General features: G+C 47.4%; 1 protein-coding gene across 1 annotated transcript in view; it reads left to right on the forward strand.

Moving 5' to 3' along the window:
* LOC147706586 (uncharacterized) overlaps positions 1–16,732 on the forward strand; it is a 487,499-nt gene that overhangs the window by 349,813 nt on the left and 120,954 nt on the right. The gene's annotated exons all lie outside the window — the stretch shown is intronic.

Raw genomic sequence — 16,732 nt, forward strand, 5'->3', positions numbered from 1 at the left:
TCTGCCGCCGGAGGTCGCTCTTCAGAAGCGGGGGACTGTGGCGAGGGCGGCGGAGCGGAGCTGGCGGGTGGGGGTGTAGAAGCTGAGTCGTCTGTTGAGGTACGTTGGTCCGGTGCTGTGGAGTGCCTTGTGTGTGTGGGTGAGGAGCTTGAAGGTTATCCTCTGGTTGACTGGGAGCCAGTGCAGGTCTCTCAGGTGGGGTGTGATGTGGCTGTGGCGAGGGATGTTGAGGATCAGGCATGCAGAGGCGTTCTGGATGCGTTGGAGCCGTCTCAGGAGTTTCGCCGAGGCTCCAGCGTAGAAGACGTTTCCGTAGTCCAGCCTGCTGCTGACGAGGGCCTGGGTGACCATTCTTCTTGTTTCAGTGGAGTGCCACTTGTAGATCCTGCCGAGCATGCGGAGGGTGTTGAATCAGGAGGAAGAGACGGAGTTCAACTGTTTAGTCATGGAGAGGGTAGAGTCGAGGATGACCCCTAAGTTGCGTGCGTGCTTGGTCGGTGGGTGTTGGGGCGGTTCCCAGTTTAGTCGGCCACCTAGAGTCGTCCCAGGCCAACGGGGTGGGTCCGAGGATGAGGACCTCTATCTTGTCCGAGTTCAGCTTCAGTAGGTTATTCCTCATCCATTCAGCAACAGCCTTCATTCCTTTGTGAAGGTTTGTTTCGGTGGTGTGGGGGTCCATAGTGAAGGAGAGGATCAGCTGGGTGTCATCGGCGTAGGAGATGATGTTGTGGTTGTGCTGACCTAGTGCCGACGGGCGACTTGGGCGAGCGGTGCCATGTAGATGTTAAACAGAATTGGGCTGAGGGATGAGCCCTGGGGTACGCCGCAGATGATCTCGGGGGCTTTGGAGCGGAAGGGGGGGAAGGCGGGCGCTTTGCGTTCTGCCGGAGAGGAAGGAGGTGGTCCAGTCCAGGGCCTTCTCTTGGATCCCATCGTTGTGGAGGCGTGTTCGTTGTGTGTGGTGGCAGACCGTGTCAAAGGCGGCTGACAGGTCCAGGAGGATGAGGGCTGCCGTTTCTCCGTTGCCCAGCAGGGACTTGATGTCATCAGTGGCGGCGCTGAGGGCAGTCTCGGTGCTGTGGTTGCTGCGGAACCCGGACTGGGAAGGGTCCAAGATGCTGTTCTCTTCGAGGTAGCGGGTCAGTTGTTCATTGACGGTCTTCTCGATGTCCTTTGCTGGGAACAGGAGCAGGGAGATGGGCCAGAAGTTCTTGAGGTCCTTGGGGTCCGCCTTGGGTTTCTTGAGTAAGGCGTTGATCTCTGCGTGCTTCCAGCTCTACGGGAAAGTTGCTATCTCGAAGGGGATGTTGATGACTTTCCGGGGATGGGGTGCGATGGCTGTGCTGGCTTTGTTGAAAATGTGGTGTGGGCATGGGTCTGACAGAGATCCGGAGTGGATGGTGTTCATGATCTTGATGGTGTTGTCGTTGTAGATGTTGGTCCAGGAGAGCAGGCAGTTGGTGCGGATGGTGGTCGTGGGGGCGGAGGTCTCAGTGGTTGTCGGGGAGGTTGTGGCATTGAAGCTGTTTGTGGATGTCTGCCACCTTGCGGTGGAAGAAGGTGGCCAGCAAATCGCACAGGTCTTGCGAGGGTGGGACGTCATTGGTGTTGGAGCTGGGGTTGGAGAGTTCCTTCACAATGTTGAAGAGCTCTTTGCTGTTGTACGGGTTGTTGTCTAGGCGGTCTTAAAAGGAGGCACTTTTGGCAGACTTGATGAGGTGATAGTTCCTCTGAGGGTGGTGTTGGGGTCGGGATGGATCTGAAAATGCAGGTGTTTGGCGGTGCGGAGGTTGTCGTCGGTGTTAGTCGAGACTCTGAGAGTGTTCCTGTGGACGATGGCGATTCCTCCTCCTGCTCCGTTGGTGCGGTCCCTGCGGGTGATCTTGTAACGTTCCGGGATGGCTATGGCTATGTCAGGTGCAGAGGCGGGGTTCAGCCAGGTCTCCGTCAGGAAGGCGAGGTCTGGGGAAGTTGAGTCGAGTAGGTCCCAGAGTTCAATGGCGTGTTTACGGGCGGAGCGAGTGTTGAGAATGATGCATCTGAGGTGGTTGGGTTCTTTCCTGGTCGGCAGCATGGTGGGGCGGATGCTTGTGAAGGGGAAACAACCTTTACAACGCAACTTTTACAATGCACTACCATTACAACAAAACTTTTACAACGCAACATCCATTACAAAGCATGCATTTACAACGCAACCATTACAACGCATGACACTACAACGCATACCACTACAACGCATGCCATTACAACGCAGTCATTACAACGCATACCATTACAACGCATAGCATTACAACACATAGTACCCTTACACTATCCAACACTTACCCTACTGTTGCACCCCCTGGAGTTAGAATAGTAATTTTAACCCCTACACTATCCAACACTTACCCTACTGTTGTACCCCCTGGAGTTAGAATAGTAATTTTAACGCCTACACTATCCAACACTTACCCTACTGTTGCACCCCCTGGAGTTAGAATAGTAATTTTTACCCCTACACTATCCAATACTTACCTTACATGCAATGTAATGTTATGCGTTGTAATGGTATGCATTGTAAATGTAGTATGCGTTGTAGTGGAGTGTGTTGTAAAGGTAGTTTCAAAGAATTCGTTGTAATGGCATGCGTTGTAATGGTATGCGTTGTAATGGATGTTGCGGTGTAAAAAATGCGTTGTAAAGGTAGGCGGTGTAAAAGTATGCGTAGTAACGTCATACATCCCTTGTGAAGCTGTAGTTCCGGCAGGTGAAAGCTCTGTGGGTGCGCTTCGGGGTGGCCAGGAAGCAGGTGTGTCCGGTGTTGAGTGCGTGGAGGGTTCTGGCATTGTAGCGGTGTCGGGCATCATGGCGTTCACGGGGTCCAGGGGTCCTGGTGCTGGGCGCTTTCCAGGCCCAGACGGGCACTGACGGGCTTGCCTTAGGCACGCCTTCGGAAGGCCAGCTCTATATGAGGGGATGTGGGAGGGAGGATCAGCTGGGAGGCGGGAGTGGGGCGGCAAATGAGATTGCAGGGGGTGGGGCGGCAGGGAAGCAGCGGCGGGAAAACAGGCTGGGGCTGTGGGAGAACTGGGTACAGGAAGGAAAAACAAGTTTAGGCAAGAAAACAAGTACAGGCACAGAGGAATAAAAACAAGTCTGGGCAAGAAAGCAAGTACAGGCACAGAGAAATAAAAACAAGTCTGGGCAAGAAAACAAGTACAGGCACAGAGGAATAAAAACAAGTCTGGGCAAGAAAGCAAGTACAGGCACAGAGAAATAAAAACAAGTCTGGGCAAGAAAACAAGTACAGGCACAGAGGAATAAAAACAAGTCTGGGCAAGAAAGCAAGTACAGGCACAGAGGAATAAAAAAAAGTCTGGGCAAGAAAGCAAGTACAGGCACAGAGGAATAAAAACAAGTGTGGGCAAGAAAGCAAGTTACGGCACAGAGGAATAAAAACAAGTCTGGGCAAGAAAGCAAGTGCAGGCACAGAGGAATAAAAACAAGTCTGGGCAAGAAAACAGGTACAGGCACAGAGGAATAAAAACAAGTCTGGGCAAGAAAGCAAGTTAGGCACAGGGGAAAAATACAAGATCAGGCAAAAACAATGCAGGCAGAGCTGTGCAGCAGCGTGGGGAGTGACCTGGCTGCGAATAGGGTCAGAGTTCGCGGTCAGAGGTCACGGTCACAGACTTTGCAGTCACACAGACCTACTCAGCCAGTCCGATCATCCCAAGATGAGACCTGAACTCTACCTCCCTCCAGGCAGCGTGCTCCAGGTCGTTGCCCAACAGGCGTGGCAGGGCTCATAGGAACTTTCAGAGACCCTGAGACCCCCACATACTCAAAGGGAACCAGAGCCACTGGGTAGATGGCTTTTACGATTGTCAGGGACTATATTTTGGTGGAATGTGTTCAGTGGGTCATTCTGCGCTGACACCAGACAATATTCATGCTGACTCCTCCGTCTCGCAGAGCCTCCACCCATTGCCCATTGATGGTGACCTACCACCTACACTTGGAAGTATTAGCTGGCATATGGGCTTTTAGCACCATCTCTTTATCTCCACGGGAAACTAGGATCCCCTCTATCTGCACCCCGATTTTAACTGGGAGAATCTCCTCCCAGAGAGCTACACTCACCAACCCAGGTGACTACCCACCGTTAGGGGTTCAGCTTTCTTGGGGCATCTGCAGCTGCCCTCAGACTGCCCATACTTGTAGCACTCAGTACATTGGGGCACAAGCCTCCCCATCTTGTGATCAAAGCACCCCTTCTTCTTACAATCAGACTGGGACTATTCCAACAAGACACATGGTATGACTGGGACTGGTTACCACTCCTCCCTTAGAAATTATTTATGAAGCCTCTAGGGAACTCCTTATGTTTAAGTCCCCCCCCCCTTTCTTCTGGTTGGAACCCTGATCACCTTTGTGTCAGTCCCAGATACCTTTTTCGACACTGTTGTGCTAACCCAGAGGTCCACCTCCTCAGCAAGCGTCCTGGGGTCAATCACCTTTCTGTCAACTATGTGCTGGCAAGGCTCTGTAAAATAGATACTCTCTCATGATTAAATTGAACAACCCAACATAATCATTAACTTTGCTGCCCCTCACCCAGCCATTCGGTGGCTTGTTGGAATAGTCCACGTGATCTACACAGGTTTGGTGGGGAGCTTCTGGCTGTCCCTGAATCTTTGGCGATGCTGCTCAGGGGTCAGATCAAACCTGGCAAGTAAAATGGCCTTACTTTTTTGTTTGAATCTGTTTATTGGGTTTAAAAAAAAACAAAGCGCAACATACACTCATAACAAAGTTAACATTTCAATACCCATATTTGCCAAAGATATGCTGGTGTTATGTGTAACAACACAGCAAGGTTAGGAAAATGATCAACATACAGTAAATCTTTAAGTGGCAAGGATCACAATAAGTAGGAAGAGGAATGTGCATCTGGACCATAAGTATGTAGTCTACAAAGTGTAGACGCTCTTTCCCAGCAACTGGTACAGGGCCCTTTGTAGGACACTATACATTTGTGTTTGTTGTAGGTATAACTGATAGTGTGTTGCTGACAACAGTGGCTATTAAAGATAAGGAGGAATGGGGGATAGGGGGAACAGAGAGGACAAAAAGCGGGTGTTGCAAAGTCATCCTGTGCCCTGGGCACACCCCTATTTTTTGTAACCTCTCCCTGGACATGGCTATCTTCCCAGATAAGTGGAAGAAAGCGCTGCTCAAACCTCTCCTGAAGAAAATGTCAGCAGATCCAGCTGAGATGAAAAATTACAGGCCAATTTCTCTTCTTCCATGCTGTTTGAAAGTCATGGAGAAGATGATTAATCAGCAACTGACAGTCTATCTGGAACAGAACCAACTGCTAGACCTAGCCCAATCGGGTTTCCGAGCAGGCCACAGCACAGAGGCAGCCCTAATGGAAGTTACTGACAGTATTAGGATGTCCCTAGACAGAGGGAAACCCACTATGCTGGTGCTTCTTGACTTGCCGGCAGCCTTCGACACCATCTCGCATACCATCCTGCTTTGCAGACTACAGGAGATTGGTGTTGAAGGCCAAGCACTGGCATGGCTGCAAAGTTTTCTGTCAAATAGATCACAACGGGTCAAATTAGACTCATTCATGACAGTAACCATCCCTCTTGACAAGGGGGTACCCCAGGGCTCCATCCTAACCCCTACTCTGTTCAACATATATGTGGCCTAGTTGTCTGCCATTATAAGAGCCTGCGGCTTCGAGACGATCTTGTATGCGGATGATACGCAGGTGATAATCCCATTTGAATCGGACCCAGCTGTCACCAGGGCCAAGTTTAAGACCTGTTTGTTGAACATAGCGGCTTGGATGGGGGACAATTTCCTTCAGCTCAACTCCAATAAAACAGAGATCCTCCTGTTTGGGAAGGCAGAGGAAATATGGACGCCAGATCGGTGGCCCTCGGAACTGAGGGAGTCGCTTTCCCCCACAAAACAGGTGAGGAATTTGGGAATCCTGTTGGATAGCAAATTATCATCTGAAGACCATGTAAAGACACTGTCAAGCTCCTGTTTTGGGATATTGAAAATGCTAAGGAAAGTATATCCTTGGCTCCCTTTGGATGCAAGAAAGACTCTCATCCAGGCGCTTATTGTGAGTAGGTTGGACTATGGCAACATGCTCTCGGTAGGAGCCAGTGAAGAGCTTTTTTCTAGCTTCAGGTATTGCATAATACGGCTGCAAGAATGGCTTTTAATAAGCCCAGATGTTCCCCGTTTTGACCCTGGCTGCAAGCCCTACACTGGCTGCACGCCAGGAAGAGAGCAGTCTTTAAACTTCTTATATTGGTGTTCAAGGCAAGGCAAGGCCTGGTCCCAGTATACCTAAGGAAGAAGGTAAGGGCATATGTCCCGGGTCGCCAACTGAGATATAGCAATCAAAATATTTTAGTTCCTTGCAAGATCAATAAATCTAGAATGGGAACACGTGCTTTTTCTTATCTTGCCCCCCTCCACTGGAATAGGTTACGGGAAGTGATGCGTTGCTGTACACTTTAAGAAAAGTCTAAAAACCTCGTTGTTCTAGGGTGCCGGGCTGGGAGAGGGTTCTGCTAGTGTGCTGCCTACTGCCGAGAGATCCCCCTGGGAATGATTCGCTGCGCCATATAAATGTCAAATAATAATAATAGGGCAGGGGACTGAAACTACATAGAAGTCCCCAGTACCCTGGGGCATGACAGTTTAGAGGCCAGCAGCTTTTTCTGCACTTGCATGTGTGCAGTGCCGAAGCCTGAGGTCAGTTTAAAAGCAGCACTGGTTGCCAGGACTGCTTTTAAATGTAAATCATGGCCAAACTTGACTTTGGTGGTAGGGGCACTTAAAAATGGAAAACCTACAATGTTTTTGCATATTAGGTACGCCCAGGGTCTCCCTCAGGTATCCCAGGAGTGGGGGGTCAGTTATCTATAAGGTACACCCTTATAAAATGAGTTTTATTATGCCTGGGTAAAGTGAAATTTTACATTTCACTACCCACATTTTGTTAAAGTGCTGCTCAAATTCGACTTTGATGCTAGGAGCACTGGGTAAGGAGGATCTGCAATATTTCTGCAGATTCAGAAGCCCTAAAGTCTCCCTTAGTTGCACAGGGGGTGAGGGGTCCTGTAGAAATTAGGGAAATACTTATAAAATATGGTTTTATAAGCCATGGTGCTAGAAAAGTGGCCCAAGTCATTTTCCCCATTGCAAACCCCATGGCCGATAGGTTAACATTGTTGGAAGTAATTGATTAATAAATATTAATAGGAGAGGACTAGCAGGACTATTCAAAGACTTCCCAGAAAGGTAGTAGTAAATCCAACAATATTATATTGTTGAATTTCTCCTAAAGTGTACATACAAGAAGTTATAAGACTTTCTTGTTTTTAAGTCCAAATTCAGCCTTCCAGTGGTCTGTCCTGATTGGTCAGAGTTAAGTGGATTAGCCAGGTTGCTTTGAAGAGGTGATAAGGAACCCCTAGGGTTAACAACTCTGCTGGGAGGGCAGTGGGCTGGTCTATAGGAATGCCAGGCCAGGGGGTGGAGTCATACACCATGCTCTTCAATCGCAGAGGGGAGGCCTGGGTTTTCTGTTTCACTCAAACACTCTTGACCCAGAGTCAGGGCTAGGCTTAAGGAAAGTATGTGCAGATGGTAGGGGGAGAGGCCAGGGAAATAAGCCATCCCAGGGGGAGTGTTTAGCCAGCTCTTACCTCCTTGCCGGAAAATCAGCCATTATCGATTTGGAAGAATGGTGCACTCTGGGACAAAATAATGCCACACTCTACAGGATGTGGTCATAACTATGAGGAGTTACCCTGCTCTCATTGGTCAGAAGGGACCTGGTGCTTGGCCCAGAGAATTTTGAACAAGTGTCTGAGAGGGGCAGAGCCCTCCAGATATGCTGCTTGAAACTGAATGAAGCAAGAAGTGCCCTGCTGAGAAGATTTTGCTGGGCAAGGAACTCTAAGGCCTGACCTATGAAGACTGCATCATCTGAAACTACAGCCCTGTGGATTATCTTGCTGGAAAAGAACTAAGGAGTGGACTCCCTGAAAGCTAAAGGTGAAAAGAAGCTCAACTGGAACATCACCAACTAAATCTACACCTTGGAGACCCAGCAGTGGATTTGTAAGGGTTGTGTTCAAGTGGATTGCGGAATTGAAGTTTCACACTTTCAAGGAACCTCTTGGAGATTCCAGATCCTTGGATTGTGTGTTAGGTACTTTGGGACCCGCAAGTAGAACGCCAGGAAGGAGTTCTAACGGGACCCAGCCTGCTGGAGAAGGCTGCCCAAGAGTGGTGAGAAATTCTCCAGAACAATTTCAAAAGGTGTGTCCCTGTCAGAGACAACAAAATGACTAAAAGGAGCACTGTTGGTTTCTAAGCACTAGAAAGTGACTAATCTTTAAAAATTCATATCTCTGGTTCCCTACAGTGGATTATTTTCGTTTTGGTGTCATTTAAAATATACAAATATTACCTATTTTTACAAAATTGGTGATGGATTTTTATTTTGTGCTATGTCTTAATTATTTACTGAAATGGTGTTTTTAAATGCTTTACATACCTGTCTTTGAACTTAAGCCTGTCTGCTCGCAGCCACGTTACCAAGGGTTGAGCATAGGAATAATTTTCCAAGACCTATGCTGGGTCCTACTATGTGTTAGTGGCCTTATTGACCGTGGCAGACCTACATTTACCCCTACCAATAACCCACTTTCCAACATTTGGTGCTCAGTGGTGTGGATGAGGACTTGTGTTTAAAAAGTACACCTTTCAGTGAATGATTGTAGATTATAAAAATCTTCTAAATTGCCTTAGAACAAAACTTTTAAGTTTGATTTTTGGAATTTGGACTAAACTGTTTTTAATCCATTGTTTTGATTTTTCCAAATTGTTGTAAGTCTATTGTGCCTAGTTTTTTGGGACCCAAAACTAGGGAACCATGGAGCTGGACCTTGCTAAACTGTCCCAGTTTAAGATGGCTGATCTTAGGGAACAGTGTAGGCTTAGGGGGCAGCTTGCTGCCAAGAAGATGAGGAAGTAGTACATGTGCGAGCTTGCACTCCTTCCCTTAGAATGAATCTAATTTTCGAAACTTATTTGTAAATGCGTGCGTCCAGTGTCAGTGGATCGCCCCACCACAGTCACTACACATGTATTCAGGAAAGAGCACTCATTTTGCGCTCCCACTGTCGCACTGCAAAAAGCGGAAATCATTCCCACCTGTATATTCCATTTATCCCAGTACTCCAAAAATAAACTCATTTTAAACATAGCTGTTAGGTTGTCCAAAGTTGAATCCATATACTCTTGACAATTCGTCACTACGGAGACAGTGTGCTCATATCTGTGGTCTTTACTATTGGGAAGGGGATGTTGGTTATTTTAATAATAATATTTATCAGGTTGATACACATGTACGAACATGATTTAAAGGGTCGACAAGAGAGGGGGTTTATGCGAATGGGAGTCTTTCGGCAGAGCGACGTAGGTCATTGATAGGAGTAGCAAGGGAAGTAAGGCACGTGATGTCAGTCTGTTAAAAGGGTGAATGCGCACAGCTGAAAATATGGAAGGAAGTAGCAGTGTTCAAACGGAGGATAGGATGAGGGACCAGAGTCTTGATCGTGCCAATTCGTTTGAAAGGTAAAAATCTAGGATACAAAGAAGGAGGGGACTTCAGGCAGGGAATGAATAGGGGTTAGAACAGGGGAGAACGCATATGAGAGTTTTGACAGATGGCTGGCACAATGTTTTTTCATGTTTACAGCACATTAAGGTATATAACAGTTGTAGGTATTATTGGGAGAAACACAGTATCATAACGAGGGGTGTTTGAATTATGTGGGATTATAATATGAATTTGTCAATGAACTTGCCGCATAGAGTTGGTGTTTTACAACTAAACATTGCTTATAAATGCACTTAAATTTGTATCATATTTGTTTTATCAACCCCTAAGAAAGAGCCAAGAAGGCTCGAAATGCATTGGGTGTTTCATAAAGCGACGTTGACTTCAAAATGCGATTAATGTGGACGTAACTATGTATATAAAGCTTGGATTGGCGTACTATTGGTATTTGAAGATGTTAATAAAGACTACAGATATGAGCACACTGTCTCCGTAGTGACGAATTGTCAAGAGTATATGGATTCAACTTTGGACAACCTAACAGCTATGTTTAAAATGAGTTTATTTTTGGAGAAGTTACGCCACTATCTAGTAGACTCTAAGCTGACAGACCCTAGAGAGCTGGGGGAATCAGCTAATGAGTGGGTGAGAATCCGGGTTTCCATTCAGCACCAGGGGTGTGACCAGAAGAAAGGAGGACAGGTCCCTACCCAGGGGAAAGCCCAGGCAAATGAAGGTCAAAAACCTGAGGAGTCCTCCAAAGACCCACAAAAACCTGTGCAAGGAGGGGGGGCCTGAGCCAACCCAAATTCAAAGGGAAGGGGTTGCAGGGAAAGCCTGGTACGTTCTTTGATCCCTCAAAGGTGGGTACGTGCTTTGATTTTAATCAGCCAGGGCATAAGCAGGGAGATGCTGTCTGTGCCAAGAAGCTCCCCACTAAGGGGCCATCCACAGGGATTGCCAGTGTTAGTGTAGGGGTGGAGAGTGGTGCCCCAGAGAGGGGTAGTCAGGTGGTGGAAGCAACCTTAGTGTCCCTGGGAGGGGTGAATATTTCCACCCTTGCTGCCTTACCTCCAAACATGGACAAGTAAAGACAAAGGCCTAAAGTGAGTGGGACTGAGGTTCAGGCTATCAGAGACACTGGGGCCAGTGTAACTATGGTCCTGGATGAACTGGTAACTCCAGAAAGGTTGTTACCTGGTGAGTTTCACCAGGTGACTAATGCAGACAGCTCTACCAAACTCCATCCCATGGCTGTGGTGGATTTGGAATGGGGAGGTGGGACAGGCCCTATGAAGGTAGCTGCGTCAAACGTGCTCCCAGTCCAGTGTTTACTGGGCAATGATCTTGAAGCCTCTGCGTGGTCAGAGGTGGCGAGAGGACTCCATATGGAAATATTGGAGCTCCCTGAGTGGGTACGTGCTGTGACTAGGTCACAGAGTAGCCAGAAGGGAGGGGATGGACACTTGGACCCTGGAACAAAGGGCCAATCATCTAAGGACAATGGCACTGGGCCTGGTGAGCCAACCCAGGGAATTCCAGAGGTGCAGGAAGAATCTAACCCTGATGGGGAGGATCTGGCCTCTGAGGGAGGGACTCCATCCCTGCCAGAGTTGTCAGATTTGGCAGAACTGACAGGAGCAGGTGCACCCTCCACAGAGGAGTTCAGTCAGGGACAGCGTGACTGTCCCACCCTTGAGAGCTTGAGGAAGATTACTTCTAGGCAAGAGGAACGGGATGACAGTGGGGTTCACAGACTCTACTGGGAAGATGGACTGCTTTATACTGAGGCCAGAAACCTCAAGGAGGGGGCCACCAGGAGGTTGGTGGTGCCCCAGAAGTACAGAGAGTTCATCCTGACTTTGGGTCATGATATCCCTTTGGCAGGACATTTGGGACAGACAAAGACATGGAACAGGTAGCTGAATTATTTCTACTGGCCACATATGTCTAAAAAGGTTAAGGAGTTTTGCAGATCCTGTGTCAACTGTCAGGCCAGTGGCAAGGCAGGGGGCAAGACGAAGGTTCCCTAATACCACTGCCAGTGGTTGTGGTTCCTTTTGAAAGGGCTAGGATGGACATTGTTGGTCCCCTGGACCCACCTACTGCATAGGTAATAGGAATATCCTAGTGGTAGTTGACCATGCCACTAGATATCCCGAGGCCATACCCCTTAGAACCATTGATGCTCTTGCGGTGGCTAGAGCACTGCTTGGTGAGTTCACCAGAGTGGGGTTTCCAAAAGAGGTTTGTCAGACAGGGGCACACATTTCCTGTCCAGCTATCAGACTGCTTTGTGGGATGAGTGTGGTGTCAACTACAAGTTCACCACCCCCTATCACCCACAAGGAAATGGTCTTGTTGAGACACTTACCAAAACCCTGAAGGGCATGATAAATGGGTTGTCAGAGAAACTCAGGAGGAGATGGGATGTTCTCCTCCCATGCTTACTGTTTGCCTACAGGGAGGTGCCACAGAAAGGGTTTGGTTTCAGTCCCTTTGAGCTGGTGTTTGGACACCCTGTGAGGGGGCCATTGAGCCTGCTAAGAGAGTCTTTAGAGAAGCTAAGGACAATGTGCTTGATTATGTGCCAGGCCTGAGATCTAGAATGGCGGAGTACATGTACAAGGCAAACAGGAAACTGGAGGCCAGCCAGGAGCTAATGAAGCACTGGTATGATCAAAAGGTTACTATGCCTGAGTATACTCAAGGACAGTTGGTGTGGGTGTTGGAGCCTGTGGCTCCCAGGGCCCTCCATGACAAGTGGAATGGGCCCTATCCAATCTTAGAAAAGAAGGGTGAGGTTACCTATTTGGTTGACCTTGGCACCCCCAGGAACCCTCACAGGGTCCTGCATGTGAATAGATTGAAACCCCACCATGACAGGGCAGACATGACCATGTTACTGGTCACTGATGAGGGGTGGAGGAGGAAACTGAGCCTGTGCCCGTCCTCCTCTCTACTAATGTGCAAGATGGGTCAGTGGAGGGAGTTGTACTCTCTCCCAAATTGACAGACCAGCAGCACAGAGACTGTAAGCAGGTGCTGGAGCAGTTTACTTGCCTGTTCTCTTTGACCTCAGGCATCACTGAGTGGTGTGTGCACCACATTGACAATGGTGACAACCTACCTGTCAAAAATAAACTTTACAGGTTGTCTGCCCATGTCAGAGCCAGCATTAAAGCTGAGGTTGCTAAGATGCTGGAGCTGGGGGTAATTGAAGCATCTGCGAGTCCATGGGCCAGTCCAGTGGTGCTGGTACCTAAACCTAATCCTCAGGGGGGACCCAAGGAGTTAAGGTTCTGTGTGGACTACATAGATTTGAATGCAGTCACAAAGACTGATGCTCACCCTATACCTAGAGCTGATGAGCTCATTGATAGGTTAGGGGCTGCTAAGTATCTGAGTACTTTTGATTTGACTTCAGGTTACTGGCAGATTTCCCTCACTGATGGAGCAAAGGAGAGGTCAACATTTTCCACACCAGAGGGGCATTATCAGTTCAAGGTAATGCCCTTTGGCTTAAAAGAATGCACCTGCCACCTTCCAAAGGTTGGTGAACAGGGTCTTGTCTGGGTTGGAGCAGTTCAGTGCAGCTTACCTGAATGATATAGCTGTATACAGTTCTACCTGGGGGATCACTTAAACCACCTAAGGGAAGTGCTTCAGGCAATGCAACAGTCAGCCTGACTATTAAGGCAAGCAAGTGCCAAATAGGGCAGAGTTCTGTGGTGTACCTGGGACACCTGGTAGGTGGGGTCCATGTACAGTCTCTCCAAGCTAAAATCCAAACTATTTTAGATTGGACAGCTCCTGTTACCCAGACTCAGGTCAGGGCATTGCTTGGACTGACAGGGTACTATAGAAGGTTCGTTCAAAATAATGGGACCATTGTGGGGCCCCTGACAGAACTGACTTCTAAAAAGAGGCCCAAAAAGGTGATTTGGACCCCAGAGTGTCAGAAGGCTTTTGACAATCTAAAAGCTGCTATGTGTTCAGCACCAGTGTTCCTGGCCTCTGACTACACAAAATAATTTGTAGTTCAGACAGATGCTTCAGAGCAAGGGATTAGGGCAGTATTGTCACAGCTAAATGAATTGGGCCTTGATCAGCCAGTTGCCTTTATTAGCAGAAGGCTTCTTTCCAGAGAGCAGACGTGGAGTGCCATTGAGAGAGAGGCTTTTGCTGGGGTGTGGTCACTGAAAAAGTTGAGACCATATTTGTTTGGGACGTACTTTCGTGTTCAAACTGACCACAGGCCTCTCAGGTGGCTCATGCAGATGAGAGGGGAGAATCCCAAACTGTTAAGGTGGTCCATTTCCCTACAGGGAATGGACTTTACAGTGGAAAACAGACCCCGGTTGCCCATGCCAATGCAGATGGACTTTCCAGGTTTTTGCACTTAGCTGATGAGGACTACCAGGGTGTAGGTTAGTAACCCATCACCTTTCGTTTGGGGGGGCTATGTTGCAAAGTCATCCTGTGCTCTGGGCCCCCCCAACTTTTTGCTGACTGATGCTGGTGGTAACTGATTTTCACTGACCCTGGGCTCTGCCTAACCAGGCCCAGGGCCAGTGTTGAGCTGAAAGGAACACATTAGAATACTGTTAAAACACCCAACATACACTAGGGTACACTATGGTATGGTGGGGTACCCCCTGTAATTAGCATGACTTACCCCATAGACCCCTAGAATATAATAGGGCAGGGGATTGAAACAACCTAGAAGTCCTCAGTACCCTGGGGTATGGCCGTTTAGAGGCCAGCAGCTTTTTCTGCACTAGCATGTGCGCAGTGCTGAAGCCTGAGGTCAGTTTAAAAGCAAGCAAAAAAAGGTTCTGTTGGGTAGAAGGTAGTTACTTTCTGGTGCATTATATGCCCTAATTTTAATTTATAGCAACCATATCTCTTTCGCCTGGACAAAAAACTATCTATTTATAAAGAACTGAAACATGACTCAGGATAATTTCTACTATTTTTGTTTATCAGAATTGATTCATTCATAGATATTCACAAATGTAGTAGTTAGAGGCTGTTACAACAAATATTTACATATAAACATGATCACGTGACCTAAGTGCTCAGTGCTCAAGGAGTGTACAATTATACAAAGTGGTAGAAGGTTTATATACATTTGAGGGATAGGCCAGACAATCATGTAACACCTATGTCTCTTAACACTGGTAATATTCTCTTGCTATGTGTATAGCCTTGGTCAGTCTGGGCCTTGCATGATCGTTGACGTTTCAACTCATAATGTGCCCCATTTGGAAGTCACGTAGGGTCTTCATCAGGACAGAGTGGGGGATGGGGGGGTTTTAATGACAGCCTACAAATGAAAATAGGTGTGTTTTAGACTAGTTAATTAGTACAGTTGCAGAGATACAGAATGATTAGATGGACGGATTACTCACCCTGGACCAACCGAACACAGTCCTGGCTGTGGTGGAGGACCACTGACTGCAGACTCAGAGTGGACGCAATCGTTGTTTTTTTCTTTGGAGAAGGGAGGGGTAAAGGGGGGGGGGTAGTGATTATAAGTCCTGTATTATTCAAATGTCAACCAATGCGCTTACAGGACAATCTCGTAGAGCGCTCTTTGAGTGAAAGAGCCAGCGCATCGCATACAGTTAAACGTCCGTGATGGTGGCCGTGAGAAGTGAAAGCACCAAGGTTGTGAGCTCTCATTGGAAATCAGTGCTAGATGTGAACGGCTGGAGTAGATGGGTGTGGGGGGTGTAAATTGCAGCAATCCTAATGCACAATGGTGAATTAAGCCATGGCAAAAGAACAGTGGTGTTGCGGCATGGCGAGGCGGCATGATGACTTATTCTCAATGCTCATTGATCAATATAGGTCTGCCACTTGTTAACAATCGCGGGTAGCGCATGAGTCCGAAGTGCAGTGCAGCGGCTAAAGCCTAGCAAAAGAACCGTGATGCTGCGGCGTGATTTACGGTAACAAACGGTAATGTCGAGGGAGACATAGCCTACCACCAACAAGTGAACTGAGTATGGCATGAATTAGTGGTGAAGCACTGTGATCTCTGCGATCCATGCTTTTAGATCGATATGTGTATGCCACAAGGGGCGCGTAAGTATAAGCGCCGTGACACCGTTAAACTACATCGCATAAATCATTGCATGTGGCAAGAAGACCTATGTTTTTACCCTAAATATCATCTGAAAAGATGAAACAAGGCCAGAGCCCACCAGTTTAAAAAAATATGGGCTGAAACATTGCAAGCGCCATGCAATTTAACTTGATGGCATCACAGTCCTCCACAGTTAGGAAAACCTCCTTATCCTCACGTAAACAGCGGAAAGTGAAAGGTAAAGACCACACATAGTAAAGGAAATTACTACAGAGGGGATCAAATCTACTGATTGGGTAATGTTTCATGCATGCAGTGAATTGAAAGAGAGATATAGGCAAAGAAATAACCTCATGAATGAGCCATACAGAGGAGTCATAAACGTTCCGCTATAGAAAATGACAACTGTTCTAATTTCTCAATGTGCAACATAGTGTATGTTTAATCTTTCATGGACAATAGTTTCTGTTTATCTGTGAGGTTGAAAGGCAAAAACAGGGCAGTCGTATTTAAATAATCCAATGGAACTTTTCCACGTTTCAACATTTCCAAAGTCCAACCAAACTGCATGGCAGACCGTTATTGATTTTGACCATGACACAAAGCAGAAACATCAGATTGTGCAATGTCAATGACAGATGATACAATAATATCCACAGTGTAAATGCGAGAAGACAGTGTATTGATACTGTTATCTACCACATCAAGGACTTTTTGTGAATTATCTCGATCAATTTGACGCAGGCGGAAAACCGCTTCCATCTGGGAAAGTTTCCAAAATTCATTATATGCTTCGTATATAAAACGTTTAGAACGTGGGGATCTAGGACCCAAAAGAAACTTAGACAGGTTGATGTCACTAGACAAAAGAGCAAGCTGCTGTTTTACAGGTAACAATGTTGAATGTTGGGACCACTATTGACACAATTTACCCACAGAATAAGTAGTCACTGAATGTGATTGAGTGAAGTGAGGGTCAGGTCTACTGA

Source organism: Lissotriton vulgaris, chromosome 7, assembly GCF_964263255.1.
Source record: "Lissotriton vulgaris chromosome 7, aLisVul1.2, whole genome shotgun sequence".
Taxonomy (NCBI): domain Eukaryota; kingdom Metazoa; phylum Chordata; class Amphibia; order Caudata; family Salamandridae; genus Lissotriton; species Lissotriton vulgaris.